This window comes from Pinus tabuliformis, chromosome 2_2 (genome assembly GCF_031772625.1).
Source record: "Pinus tabuliformis cultivar Carrire ecotype Pingquan chromosome 2_2, CPIR1, whole genome shotgun sequence".
Lineage (NCBI taxonomy): Eukaryota > Viridiplantae > Streptophyta > Pinopsida > Pinales > Pinaceae > Pinus > Pinus tabuliformis.
Window position 1 is genome coordinate 107,041,715 of NC_142300.1, and position 16,016 is coordinate 107,057,730.

Consider the following 16,016-nt stretch of genomic DNA (forward strand, 5'->3'; position numbering starts at 1 on the left):
AAATATTATGATCTCTTGGGAGTAATGTCTAGATCTAAATAAGGCGAATCTACTGATGGATTGAGATCTCTTCGGCGCATGTTCAGATCTGTAGATCTGACTGTCTGGGTTATTTCTGAAATCTTGAAATCATCTATGCCTGAAGGTATGCAGGTACAGTGAAAGAAAAGTGCGTACATACGCAGGAACGAAGCGTTTCAGGTGCGCTGGTACGCAGGCACAGAAGGGTTGTAGGTGCGGAGGTCCGCAAGCAGTTCAATGGATACAGTGCGTATGTAAGCAGGCGAGCAGTTGATCAGGGTGCGTACGTAAGCAGGCGAATAGTTGAGCAGGGTGCGTAAGTAAGCAGGCGAGCAGTTGAGCAGGGTGCTTACTGTAAGTAGGCAGTACATGGGTGAAGTTGCTTACTTCTCTTAAAATCTTTGTTTATCATTGCTGTGTTCTGGGTTTGGTTCTATTATTGTTGATCTGGTTACTACAGTTGACTGGGTGATTCTCTTATACTTGATGATCATTTGATGCTTATGGATCCAGTTTGAAAATTTATGAAAAGTGGTCCTTGTAAGAAAAGAAGTAGGGGGTTGTAGCTCCCTTCCAGGAGAGACTGGAAAACGAGAGAGAGTTGTAGCTCTCTGCAGGTTGCAGCCTGCGTACTGGCAAAGGACTGCACCAGTACAAAACCATTGTAAAAGAAGTTTCTAATTTGAAAGAAGATAGAGACATATTGCAGCAGGTGGTTTTCACCCACATTGGGTTTCCACCTTACATCTTGTGTTCTTTGGTGTGACTATCTGTTTTCTTTGTTCATGCTCATTATTTTATGGTACTGACATGCAAAAATAATTCAAAGAACAAATAAGGAAGATTTACTAAAAGAATTAGATAATACTGATTCACCCCCCCTCTCAGTATTATTTCCAACAGATAGACGACTACTATTCTATTAATCAACCCTTTAAAAGCTATATCCATCGCTCTTTGGAACGTTGCTCCTGCATTAATAAATCCGAAAGGCATTTTCTGATACGCATATGTTCCCCATTTTGTTTTGAATGTGGTTTTAAGCTGGTCATCAGGATGGACCAGAACTTGGTTATATCTTGAGAAACCGTCTAGAAAGGACATTAACTCAGAGCCTGCTACTGATTGGAGTATCTGCTCCATGGTAGGTAATGGGAAATTGTCTTTTAAGCTCGCCTTGTTCAAATTTCTGAAATCAATACAAATCCTAATGTCGCCATTTTTCTTTCTGACTGGAACCATATTGTAGACCCAGTTTGAGTGCCGAACGGGAAAAATAATCTTAGCTTTCAAGAGTTTGTTAAGTTCATATTTTATTTCACTCTCTAAGTTCGGATGTATTTTTCTCAACTTCTGCTGAATTGGTTTTTTATCGGGAAGCATTGGAATGGTATGCTGGATGATGGATGTATCATATGTCTTTAAATCATCATATTTCCAAGCAAAAACCTGTTTATTTTTCCTTAACAGTCTAATGAGTGCCTCCTTCTCTACCAAGGAAAGTCCTAATCCTAAATTAATATTTTGAGGAGTTTGCTTAGTGCCAAGGTTTATCAACTCAAACCTTAGGGTAGAACTATGGAGCTTTGCATTAGTCACAGGTTTAAACCTGTCTTTAATATCATAAAGATCCTCTAGCTTTACCACAGGCTTAGGGATTGAATTTTCCTCATTTTTACCTCTCATTTGAAGGTCATTCTCATTTTCCTCGATGATTTGATCATCATAGGACTTTTCGGAAGTTAAGAACTGCAAAATGTCTTCATCATGGTTGAATAATCTCCAATTTGTGACATTATCAGGAATTGATGGCCTAAAAAGCAACTCTACTGAAAATCTATCTGGGTTGTAGTCTTCAGAAGGTAGGAGCTTGGAGGCAACATTGGCTAGCAAGTCAACTGCCGAATTTTGAGATTTGGGAATAGGAGAAATATTGAATGCCAAAAAGTGGGAGGTATGTTCTTGTGTCAGCGATTGATAATGCTTGAGATGGGTGGAAAGACAATGAATTGTATTCCTTACCTGTTTAATAACAATTTCAGAATCTCCGAACACTTTCAAATATTGGACCTTGAGGCTGATGGCTTTATATAGTCCTTGGACTAAGGCTTCATATTCTGTTGTGTTATTTGTGCATTCAAATTCTAACCTACAGGACAGCATTGTTTTTTCCCCTTGTGGGCTAATCAACATACATCCTGCTCCTGAGCCCTCACTAGATTTGGACCCATCGAAATATAACGACGAAAATAAAGAAGTATTAACAATTTTATTTACAGTTTTCTCAGTATCATTGAAACATCTAGACCTATCTGTTTGTGAAAAATTTTCAATCTGAGATGCAAAATGATTTACTGAGAAAGGGGATGGCTGGGCAGCGAAGTTGCCAAAGAATGACTCTGATGAATAATTCCCCAGAATGTTGTTATTAAATGCTATTGGTTGGTTTTCTTGCTCAAACTCAGTAACTGTATGGGTCATATGTTTTTCTCGATCAATCCTTATTTGATTTGACTTACCCTTATAGGGAAGCCACATATGTGACCAATCAGTAGAAATATACCCATGTAGTTTTTCAGACCAATCCCTGCTCAAGATCAAACCGTAAAATTCAGGTATATCGGCTATTAAGATATCAATCCTTTGTTCTATTCTGGGATCAGCATATAACCTGATAGTTATGGAATTAATCTCTCACAAAACCTGTACTTTAGTCCTGTCCAACTGTACAATATGAATAGCATACTTCTGGGGTTCAATGTTCAGTTTGGAACAAACTGAAGCTGGCATTATGTTAGAAGATGCCCCTGAGTCAATCAAACAGTTGTGCAGGTTTCTATTGTAGATCTCATAGGTTAGAAGGAAAGGTGGAGTATGAGAGTTTGATCTATCTCCAATTAGGACTGCATTAGTAGCTTCAACCATACCAGTAGGTGGTTGACCTGTATCGTTAGCAGCTTTAGCACTGGGAAGAGGTGAAGTGGGAACAAAATTTAATTCTTTGAGAAGCAATTTCTGCTGATGTTTTAATTTGCTAAGTTCAAACATGGTAATGTTTGCCTTAGTTTTCTTCATATCATCAACAATATTGTAATCCATTGAATCGGATACTACCAAAGTTTTAGATGTTGAAGGAGTGTTTGAGGTTGAAGGTTGGTTTTTGGGAACTGTTGTAGGTGGCTTCTTTGTAGATACTTTTTCCTTTGTTGTAGCAGCACCTGCACTCCTTTTCTTTGAAGTTGCCTGAACAGGTTCGGAGGTACTTTTACTCCTAGTAGTGACAGGGAACGCTTCTTCTTCATTATCGGTATCGGAGTTAGGCAGTATGAAATCCCACATTCCGTGACATTCAACAATCTCCTCTTCTTCATCAGTAGGTGTAGCTGTTTCTTATTCTCCTTCTTCAAGATCTGAATCTGCATTCGATATAACATTTGGTGGTTTTGATTCAATTTTCTTATAATTTCTAAAGGGTCTTTTGGTTGAGGTTTCGGCTACCTGTTTCTTGATTTCAACCATTTCATTTGACAAAGTCTTGAGGACATTTTGGAGACCCTCCATGTCATATGGATCTTTTGGGGTTTTCTTCCTTGAATCATCTTTAAAAGAAACTTTTTTGGCTTTTCTGTCTTCCAGAGCTGCTTTCTTTTCTAGAGCATTAATGCGTTTCTCCACAGCAAGTGCTTCTTTCATGTTTTCAGCTAAAGTAGGTTTGCCAGCCATGTCTACAAAAATAGCTATATTGGTAGGTAGGGCGGTTATGTACCATTCGCTTCGAATTTTCTCACTTGGTTTGGAGGCCGTTGGGATTTTATTCAAGAGTTTATTGAATCGGGCATTAAATTCCTTAATTGGTTCGCTATGCTCTATCCTAAGATTGGAGAGATCGTTTATTAGTGTAGCCAAAGACCTATCATCTCCATACTTGGTAAGAAACTGTTCTTGGCAAGTGTTTCAACTGGTAATGGAACCAGAGGGTAAAGAAAAATACCAGGATCCTGCTGATCCTTGCAAAGTATAAGGGAAAAGTCTAACAACAACATCTTGTTCTGTCACTCCTTTCAAGTTGACTGCCAACATGAAGTTATTAATGTGTTCCTCAGCTTGGGTCCCATCATCTCGGTTAAACTTGGGTAGCCATTTTTCAGGAGCATCAGGTAATGCATGCAATGGTGCATGCATGTTGACTGCACCAGGCCTGGTCCATGGATCTGCCATTATAACAGTAGCAGCAGATGATGCTACTGTTGAAATTCCAAATGTCTGGGAAGGAAATAATGTTGCGGAGTGAGCAGATGGGGATGTTAAAGCTCCTAATCCCTGATGGACAACAATATGTAATGGGGGAGTGGATGGTTGACTTCGCACAGGGGAAGGTGAGATGGAGGATGTGGATGAAAGCTCTTCACTGTCAGATCCTTCAGTATACTTCTTCGCCTTTTTCCTTTTGGGTAAAGGGAACTCAGTAGGTTCAATACCGAACTTTTCGCTCTGAAGTCTGGTGAGAGGGTGAGGTAGATTAAACTGCGAAGTCATACTGCTTTGTGATACCTTAGATTTCTGTGGTGAAATCGAGAAGCTCTGAAGTTTGTGGATAAGACACTGAACTTCAGGGGATTCAAGACTTAATTGTTCTGGAGTATGATGGATTTGAGCAGTGGTAGTTGATTCCTCTTCTTCTTGTTTGGATACCGGAGAACCAGCATGAAATTGGGAAGTACGAGGAGATACGGAGGGAGAATTACTCTTAGAATGGCCTGCAGATTTAGGTTTTCTTGCCATTCACAGTTGAGGCCCTCCTTCTAGCGCCAAAAATGTTGATGCCCCGAAAATCGTTGTATCAACATTGGGAGATAACCACCCGGTCCGGACCTTAGTACAGCTCCTTTTCCGTTTGGAATGGTGGCTCCGACTAGGGATAATGGGACCAGTTTCCCAGTAATGGATAAACGGAATGAATGAATGATTGGTTGACTAATCTAATGATAGGTGAATAACTTGATCTATTGGCAAAATAAAAGAACTACTACTAATCCCGGGAAAAATATTGTACTTTTAAAGTGTAGCGCTTGATGATCTATATTTATAAACAGGCATGTAGATGACTCTATTCAATAAACATGGACTTTTATTCATTCAACAATTACTCTGCTTAAATCGTTAAACAAAGGGATCAGCGCAATACTGCTACACTTTATATATCATCGATACAAATATGATCAAAGGAAAGGCATCCCATAAACATCCAATAGTGGAAGGAATAAAGAAATGCTGTTAAAACACATACATATATTCGATAATAGCAAAGGTAATCAAATAACAATTCATATGAAAAGAATGAATTCAGACATAGATAATAGTACCATATGAGCTGCTAGACACTCCCAATATCAATCGCTATCTGAGATTCTTCCTCCAACGCAGAAATACTTTCAAACAAAGACAGTAGTGCACATTTGCATAAAAGCTTCCTTGTCAAAATTAGAATAACTGGTCCAGTTTCATAAAAGAATATGGCTGAAGAACAATAGTGCAACTTCAGTCTTTAAGTCAAGTACAAAACTTTACGACCCTTTCCAAAACAATGAAAGGGTCTATAAATATTTAATTAATCTAACTATCTACGAAACTGAAATCCTACTTAATTGTTATCAATTGATTTTGATCATATTTTTCTCAGCAATCTGGCAGTCGGCGGCATGAAATCAAGTAGGTTGTTTGCCTTTAAATCTGAGCTGACTTATCTCAAGCATCGGCTCCACTTCGGGTGGTCTGTTGAGGCGAGAGATGAGCTGGGCGGCATAGGTGGCATCTTGAATATCGGGGATAATATACCCGATTGCATCTATAAGGCACTTGAGGGCGGCTCTCTGAGTGTGTGGTTTTACCAAGAAGAACCAATAGGTGTCCCACGTTAAACTGTTAATTCTAGCAATTAATCTTCCCTTTTCCTCTAGATCTGGATAACATGACTGCTCCAATGTTTTCATCGCTGTTAATTTTCTTTGGTGTGCATTTGGAAATCATGTTTGACAAGTAGAGAGTGTTATTAACTAATTCGACCAAATTGCTTGAAGTTGATTTGCATCTTGAAACTGCCCTCTCTGCTTTCATTAACTGGGACTGCCATTCTATAAATAGTATATCTTTATGTGACTCTAAAATTCTTGGTAAATTCGCCGCTTGTCCTTGATCAGTATCTTGCCAGTCAAGAAATGCAGCTATCGTTTCTTCAGCTTGATCCAATTCCGTCCTAGCCTTTTCTACTTTATCACTTATGGATGCCGTTAATTCACATAGTGGCTCTGCCTGGGCGATTTGTTGACATAGAAGCTTAATTTGGGCTATCAATGTAGTATTTATCTGTAGTGCTTCTACTCTGAATTCAGTTACTTGTGGAACGCCCTTTGTCTTCTCAAGCTGTGATGATAGTTGAGCAATTTGCTCATCTTTTGTTTTCAGGATTTTCTCATTTGCTGCCTTCAATTGTGCCAAGGCCTGTGACAATTCTTTCTGCTTTTGGATTGCACTGTGGTCAATCCTTTGTTTTTCTGCTTGCAATTGTTGAGTTAGTTGATTGTTTACTTGCTGTTGTGTCAACAATTGCTGTTATGCCTGCTCCGCTTTCTGCTTTGCTTCAGTTAGCTGTGCCTGTAATAAGAAGATTTCCTGGTCTTTTGTTTTCAGTAAAAGACTCACCTCCGATGCCTTATCTATTGTTGCTGCCGAATAGGCTCCAACATATTGTGACAGTTTTGTCAGGTCATCAGAGGGGTCAAATTCTTCCTTCCAAACCACATTGCCCGTGACCGTCTGTTCTAGGAAAAGGGAAGGTTGCTCAGTGCTTCTTCTCTTCCTCTATCGTTTTACTACGGCTTTATGCCTTGGGCTGTAGAAGACATCCAAGGGAGGAATCTCTTCTACCTGCAAAATGATTTGATCGGAGGGGTCCTTTAGTATTATTTCTACTTCTTTTGAAATGGGTGGGCCGCTGGTTCCACTTAGAACCTATTGTGAAGTGGTTTCATGTGTGTCTGCTGCCTTCGAAGTTTCGCTGTCCTTTGAACATTCCAGACCACTGATAATAGAATCAAATTGCTGCCATTCCTGGAGCAATTTTGGGTCAATATGAGTACCCACATTTACTTCAATGTTGGTCTGTTTCTGCTCTTTAATCTGGGTCCCCTCCCGCACTTTCTCCTGCTCTTTAGTCTGAGTTTCCTCCTGTGGCTTTTCTGGTTCTATTGTTGTAACCAGAGGTTCCTTTGACTGTTTCCATTCAAGCTCGCTTGACGATGTTGTTGGGGTTGTTGCTAATAGATCTAGAGGCAAAGTTTGCAACCTCTGTTCTCTAAGTCTGTTGAATTCAACCAACCCTTCATCTTGATATTTCATTCTGACAAATGCCTTAACCTGCATTATTGACTCAGCAGAGGAGAACAGGTCATCAAACATATCTTATTTATGATCAAACTTTGACAATTTGGCCTGTTCGAGTGCATTATAGGCGACTTTGTTGGGATCAAATTTCCTATTAGGGAGAGTTGCTAGAGTTAATGATTTCATATTTGTAGCTTCTTTCTCTACATGTTTGAGATCATGCAAGGTGTAGACACCGCATCTTAAAGGAAAAGAGGGCCAGCCCTGCTTCTTATTTTTCTTGAGAGTCTGTGTAACACTCTCAGCAATGATCTGGTAAGCTATTTCCCTCCCCAGCATTTTATCAGGTATCTACAAAGGAAAGACGTGAGGTTCGGCTTGGCTACCAAAAACTCTTATATAAGTGAACTTTTCCTCCCCGAACCATCTTCCTACTGATGTTAAGTCAATCCCGGCTTGGTAGGAAATCTTGGGAGCAGGTTTATCAGAAATAGAGTAATGAATAGGTAACATAAAGCCATTACAGACTTGGTATAAATGGTGCTTATAAGAGGATTTCCATAATTTCTGATGGTATATGTGAATAGGCATGGGGTCTTGTGGCGTCCACCTCCAGCCGAGCACAGGAAATTCAGAATTAAAACACAAGGTATCTAAAATATATGCACTGTAATAGAATGGGGGAATTAGCCTTTCAGTAACGCAGGTCTTATTTCTAAACTCAAGAACAACTATTGCTAGTTTATCTGAGAGAATAGTGGCCCAATCCATTATTTCCCTGTTACACGCCGCTTCCATCAAGGGAACCATTTCTATAGTGAAACTAGAAGAGTCGTTCAACCCCCACAATCTACACATCATTATTCCAGCATAACAATAAGGAGAACATAGGGAATCAACCGATTACTTACCGGAAGATTCATGTTTGTGTTTTGCCGGATTTTGTCTCCAATCCCGGATGGGTTCGGATTCAACTTCATTCTCTTTTCGTAATTTCTCCAAAAACGCCTTGTTGTACTTCTTCTCTGGCTCAGGAAAATGATACATTTGCCTTAAATCATCAGCCTTGAATGACCCAAAAATTCTCCCGTCTCTGGTGTAGAAGGTTCTGTCCATGATCGGGATTTCCTCAATTGCCCATCGCACTACATCTGTATATGGGAGAATTTGTTCCCGAGCTGCTATCCGATGGAGGAAGGAGTCAGCTAAGTCCTTTAAAGTACCATCAGATTTCTGAGTTGAATCTGCAGAGGCTTGTACTATTGTCACTTTAGGTTCTTCGACTTCAATCAGATTGTAGGTACTTTGCCAAGTAGTTCTACCGAGACCAGAACATGTAGTATCAGATATCAATCCTTTCTTTTTGTTTGTTGGATCAGCGACGGCTTGTCCTGTGGCTAGCGCAATGGAAGAAACTGTGGTTTTCTTAGATTTCTTCCCCATTCTGCTTGAGTTTTCTGCTTTGGATGAATTCTGCACAGGAGTGAAAATAAACGTAACACAGAGAATTGGCAATGAAAATCCAATATGAGAAAGATAAATTGATCAATGCGTGATGAGGGATTAAAGTGGCTGCGAATACAGTCTATGGGAAGATTTTAGGACTTATTATTACATTAAATGGCCGTTTAAACCTGCCAATCCTTTAAATGCCCATCATATCATTAATCGGCCGAATGATTCGTTTAAGCATGCCTTGGATGTTTTGGCGGTTGAACGCAGGTAAATCATTGTTCGACAGATCAAGATTTTAATATGAATTGATCGTAATATCCCTCTGTCTTAACGACTTTTTTGAAATCTGTGCTTTTGGCTTTATCGCAATCAGGCATCAGGGAAAACTTAACTCCTTATGTTGACACCTTTTGAAATCCCCAATCGTCGATAGCGATATCGCATCGCATCACGAGTATGGGCGCTCTATGAAAACATGGATAGCATACCGCCGATCGCCGATAGTGAAATCGCATCGCATCGGGGTGAATGGCCTGGGGTGCTTTAAGAACATGCATAGAATATTGTCGATAGCCGATAGTGATATCGCATCGGCGAAAACCAATGGGCCATTAACTTATGCTCCCTATGTCATTGCGATATGCGATCTTGCGATCGCTTTATCGCAATGATAAAAGATTAATTATTTGTATTATTATGATCAAAATGGGTTTATCGAAAAGGTTTTCATAATGTTTTTCATTTTGTTTTCGGACCTTTTTTGAACAATACAATATTGATACCAATCAAAACTAAAAGGGACCCATTTCATATGATAGTTTTTCTAAAGAAATAATGATAAGAAATGGGGGGTTGTTGTAGAGCACAACATAAGGATATTTTCATACTTGGGAGAGTAGGTTGATCTTTTGAATTTGTTTTTTCTTGGATGAGTTTCAATCCATTTTCAATCATATTTATGATGGATGTTCTTGGGAATATTAGTAGAATTAACATTTCTAGATTCTTTTTTAATTTTATCCTTTAAAGGCTTGAAGATTGTGTCTTCCTTTCTTGAGGATGAACCTATATATCCTAGATAGGTTTTTTCACTTTATGGTCTTTGACAACTGAGAATTTTATCTAACACTGGTGAGTTGTTCAAGTTCTTATTCAGTGTATCAACTTGAGCTCCTAGTGACAACTTCTTCTTCAAGATTCTTATGCCCTTCTTCTCTCTTCTTCATAGGGGTATTCAAAACTTCCTCAATTATCTTTTCTTCTTCAATATGGACCTTTAACGATATATTTTCTTCCTCATGTTTCTCATGTAATTTTTTCAATTCTCTGTTTTTATCTCTAAGCAAGGGATTTTCATTCTCACTGTTATTCAACTTTTCTTGATGATCTTCATATTCTTGTTTAGTGTTTGAATATTTTCCGAGTCCCCAGAAATAATATATTATTAAATTTCATTCTTCATCATCTAAATGATTGAATTCTTCATCATCATGATAATTATCTTTATTTTCTTGGGTTATGAAGGGTTCTTCTCTTGCATCTGGTTCTTGTGTATCACTTTCATCTAAAGGGTTATTATTTTCTTTGGAAAAAATAATTTTCTTGTGGAAGATTTTATTTTCTTTAAAAGGACATGCCTTATCATAAGGACCTATTATGCCATGGTTGAAACATATAGATGATAACTTACCTTTGTGTTTTTTAGTTACTCTTTCTAGCTTCCTGATGAAATTTGATTCGTCTAGATTTGAATCATCATTTGGAGTTTAGTTGAATTTGTGTTATTTGTTTCTTATCTTCGTTATTTATTTAAAATGTAATTCTCTGGTTGATGGTTTGTCTTCTATTTATATTCTCGTTTCATATGTTGTAATCATGCCATGTAATTCTTCCATTGGCATCTTGGTCAAGTGCTTGGTTTCTTCTATGGAAGATACATTGCCATCGTATTTTAAGTAAAGCAATCTTAGAAAATTTAGTACAATCAAAGGATCTTCAAATTTTTATCCTAATCCTTTGATGGAGTTAGAAATTTCATCTACTCTAAGTAAGTAAGTCACAATATCTTCTCTTTCATCGATTTTCATATTTTCAATCTTAGTTCTATACTTTTGATGTTTGACTTGCTTGACCTTATCATCATCTTCATACATAATTTTAATTTTTGTCCCAAACTTTTTTTGTTGCAGTGTAGGAAATCATCTTGGTTTTAATGGTTATTTAAAATCCACACATGATGCCATAAAGTGATTTTAAATTGCACGTAAATAAATTCTTCTCATCATGATAAGTTGGAGGCTTTTTAGGAAATTTGATTTATGATGGAGAGCCAAACAACACTCCTAAAGCCTTCAAGCAGGTTTCCATACAAAAACTCTATAGGTTATAATAATTTCCATCAAACAATGGAATTTTTCTTTTCCATTTCCATATATACTCATGATATTCCCTCAAATGATTATTTTGTTTGAGGGTAACAATATTTGAAACCAAGTGTTGGAAATACTGAAAGGGCGAGCGAATCGATATTTCATAAATTTCAACAATTTAGGTAGAAAAGAAATTAACCAATAACATGACATCAAAGGAACACAAGATATATATGAACAATATATTTATTACCTGGGAAGCTACAAATTCTGATTTACTAGCTACAGCTAGAAGGCCTACAACCCATAATATTCACCAACATCCACTAGAGGGAGCTACACCTCTTCCTTTATCTACATCTACTCGAAGGAGGAAACAAACTCCTGAAAGAAGATACAACTTCCTCCCTTAGCACAACCCTACCACCCCCTATTATAAAAGATAAAAGAAAATCTCCTTGGGCTCCCATACTAAGTGCAATGGCCCAATTACAAAAATATTCAAACTTCAACACTTCCCCTTTGCAATGTATAATATGCAATAAATAAAGATCATACCCGGAATAATCAATATGTTGAAAATGTAACTATGTTCAATCTTGATAATTGCCATTCTACTCATGTCATTATATATTTGTTTTAAATGTGAAAAAGAAGAAAAATAAATTTATTTTCAAGCATGGGTTTCATGCTCAAAAGAATTCTATTATTATTATTTTATTAGATAAGTGTGTTCTTCAAGAGTCTAGGATTATTTTGAGTGAAAGTGTGAAATTTCTATTTTGACCTCATGAAAATAAAAAATGAAAAAGAATTTTTGGACATGTAATTTTGGGTGAAAAACCCTCTAGATGCCAAGTACGCCTACCTGTCAAGTCGGACCTAACCCTAAGGACATGTCCATTCACACTCCTCTAGACAAGTATAAATGAAGGATAGATGGATCTCATTTAAACATAAACTTGAAGGATTTTTGGTATGAAATTTTGTGGAAAGAAGAGGGATGAAGAGAAGGGACGAAGAGAATAAAAGGTTTATTCTTGAGATGGAATACGTGGAAGTTATGCCTTGTTACATCGCCTGTTGTTTCTCTCTTGATGAAGATGACTTTTTTTGAGCATTTTTGGAAGGTTTGACTTGCCATCCTGAGGTGGAAGTTTTTTATGGTCATGGGTCTTGGATATTTCACTTTCGTTTGATTCTATAAGAAGAAAATTTTTCTAGGTTTTCCACTAGGAGAGGTGTTTTGCCCTAGATGAGAGCCTATATCTTGTGTCTAAAATTTTTCTGTGATCTTCATGATATGTGGGTTTGGCAATTGATTGATGAAACAAATATAATAATTAAATAAAGGATCTAACATAATTCACAAGCAATTATCAATATTAAGAGAAATCACCTTACTCTAAAACCTCCCAATTTTTCGACACAATACAAGAATCCTTACTTTTTATTTGATTTGATTTACAAGTTCTTCAATTGTATGATAAAAAATATTATCCACAACTTCACCAGAGGGGTTGCTTCAACACTTCTTTTATGCACCAATCTATGCTTCTACAAGACTAACATTGAGGTCTACTACAAGATAACTTCAATATTTGTTCCAAAATATCAAGGGTCTCCAAATAGCTAGTTTGAGATATGTTCCAAGAGTTATACTTCAAGGTTAGCTTTGAGGTAAGCTCCAAATATAGTCATATATTAGCTTCAAATATGCTTTGAATTGATGTAGCATTATCTTGAGATAGAAGGTAAAAATGCTTTAGAGAGATGTCTGAATTTAAGCTTCAAAATATACCCTAAGACATAGCCAACGTCTAATTCAAATAAAAAATTGAAATGGGCCTCACTACATTGTCTTCAATAGGTTCGAAGATGAATCATAAATTCCCTAAACAAAGGTTGAATCTACCTCATACAAGGGCAAAAATTCGGTTGGCTCAATTCCCATAGGATGACTTCCTCAAGGGTACAAAATGTAGGGCATTCCATAGGGTTAAGTTGCAAGGGCATCAAAGAAAATTTTCATACTTGAAACAACCCAAAAAGGAGTTTGAATTAAGCCTTAGTCGCACCAAATTTTAGACCTCAATGATTTTCAAATCAGATCTTTATTTTCTACTCAAAACAGTCTTAAAACCATGGCAAATACTCCAAGCTTCAAGTGTCTCAGCCTTATTTAGATATATCTTTTTAGGGCTCAGACCTTAGACTATTCCTTATTCAATTTCTTCCTTAGATCCATTGAATTTCATACTCATATTTTCCCATGACTAGGAGATATCTGTGTGTTTATGTGTGTGGAGGGGGTTCCCTTAATTGGGGCTGACTTGAGCAACAATAAAAAATTTATTTGAAAATTTACGTCTAAAAAAGGAGCCAACTTCAAAGAATTAGGGATGACTTGGAGTGGGAGGATTAGAGCACTTAAAAAAAATAGTTATTGTCGTTCCTTAAGCTCCATTGAATACAATGATGGACACATGGTCTTATGACAAATTGTATTACAATTTTTTACCTCCTATAGTATGCTAGCCCATTCACCCTTTCAAATCAATGACAATTTTTTCAATAGTATTCAATGTCCCTTGAGCTATGTTCCCTTCGTACCACTTAATTCCTTAGCCTAACATTTTCTCTCTTAACCTTTTGTAGTCATTAATCTACTTTCTTTAGCTCTTTGGATTTGTGTTTTCCATTTTTCTTGATCTCTTTAGTTGTTAATAGGGATTTGGATTGGTATGTCCAAATAGTTAGTTTTTTTTTTTTTTTTTTTTGTGGGGGGGTGATTGAATAGTAATTTCGTGGTTGTAGGGCTGCAATGAATTATTGGTGTTTTGATTTCTATTTTTTTCTTGAAATAGGAAATTAAATTAATACTAGAATGCATAACATTAAATATTAATAAACATCGAAGGTTGAATATGGATGAATACCATGCATAAAATGATAGAGTAGGTGATGAGAAGGTCATAGACAAATATCCAAGTCCTTGTAATGAATGTCTTCGTGCAAAGGTGAAAAAAATAAATGTGATTTATTAACATATGATAAGATATGGGAATAGTGGTATAAACCCTTTGGATTACCATTGTTATGATGATATGATAGAATTTCAAAGTCTGAGAGATGAAGAGGCAACAATGTTAGATGAATGGTTTGAATTTTATAGAATGTTGAATGAAGGCATAAATGACGATTATACCAAGTTGATAGAGGATTCTTTGAAGCCTATGTATGCTAATTGTTAGTTAAGTCATTTGACAAAAAACCTTCAAATTATTCACTTGAAAGTGGTGTCTAGTTGGACAAATGAGAGTGCAGATTAGTTATTGGCATTATTAATTTTTTTGTTACCACCTGACTCCACATTTCCAACAAAAAAAAAGTCAATGTAAAAAGAAAAAACTAAGCTAGGACTAGGGTATGAAAACATCCACCTATGTGTGAATGGTTGTGTATTAAGAGAATCAAAAAGCACCATTTCTAATAACGTGTGATTACATTGTTGAGAATGGACACAAAATAATTTCATTTATTTAAAATGATGGGATTGCTAGTAGTAGAAGTAATACATGTAATGAAAGTGGTGTAAAATGATTGTTTGTATTGTATAAGTTGTCATACTTTAAGGATATTTACATTAGGCATACTATTGACTTTATGCCTACTGAGAAAAATATAGCGTATGATATTATAGAAACATGTTTTAGTTCCTCTAATAATATTTCATTACATGAATACTTTCAACAACTAAAGATTCGTCAAAATTCTTTGGTTGAAAAATATGATAATGAAAAATACATAAAACCCAGTGCTCCTTATGTCTAGAGATAGAAACAATGTGAAAAATTATTATAGTTGATGTCTCGTACTCGCTTTCCCACTAGATATGTAAGTACTAGTATTAGAAGCCAAACTAACATTAATAGCTTAAGAGGCCTCGACACCCATGACTATCATGTAATAATCAATAATGTTTTACCAATTGCAACAAATATATCAAATTGGAAAAGGGGCCAAGATTGGAAATTATAAGGTTGGGCCTAATATTAAAGAGAATAAGTTTACAGTATTAGATCATTTGAACCTTGATAGTTTGAGGTAGGAGTTTGTTGAAATCCTTTCCCTATTGGAATGAGAATTTCCACCAACAATATTTAATATTTCTATGCATATTTTGATACATCTAGAATATGAGCTAGACCATTATGACCCAATAACAATTACATGGATGTATCCTATAGAACAATATATGAAGGTTTTGAAAAAAAATGTTCATACTTGGGAAAAACATGAAGGCAACACATCTAATGGATATTTAATACAAGAGGCCATGGGATCTTGCACGTAATATATGAAGGATTCTAAAAATGTCAATTGACATCTATGAGATTGAAGATGAGGGAGTTTCATGTGCATTATTAGGAGGAGATGGATGTCACTTCAAGCTATCACATCAAGAAAGTAGTCTGACACATGCCTATGTTATTCAAAAGATATCTTCATTCAATAAGTGGTGTAGATAAAAAAAATTACACGATAATCTATTTACTCATTAGCATTTATAGATTTATTATTAATATTACTATTTATACTTTAATAGTCTATGTAGAAATTATGAATAAGAGAATCAAACATGGATGCAAAATTGACCTCAAAATTGTAGATGTTGTGATTTCATTGGAGGTGATTCCTTTTTAGAATTTGAAGAGTGGATTGCTAATGCAGTTAGTGATGGAAAAGAAGAAGGTCAAAATACAAAAACAGAGGAAAGTGACTGGTATA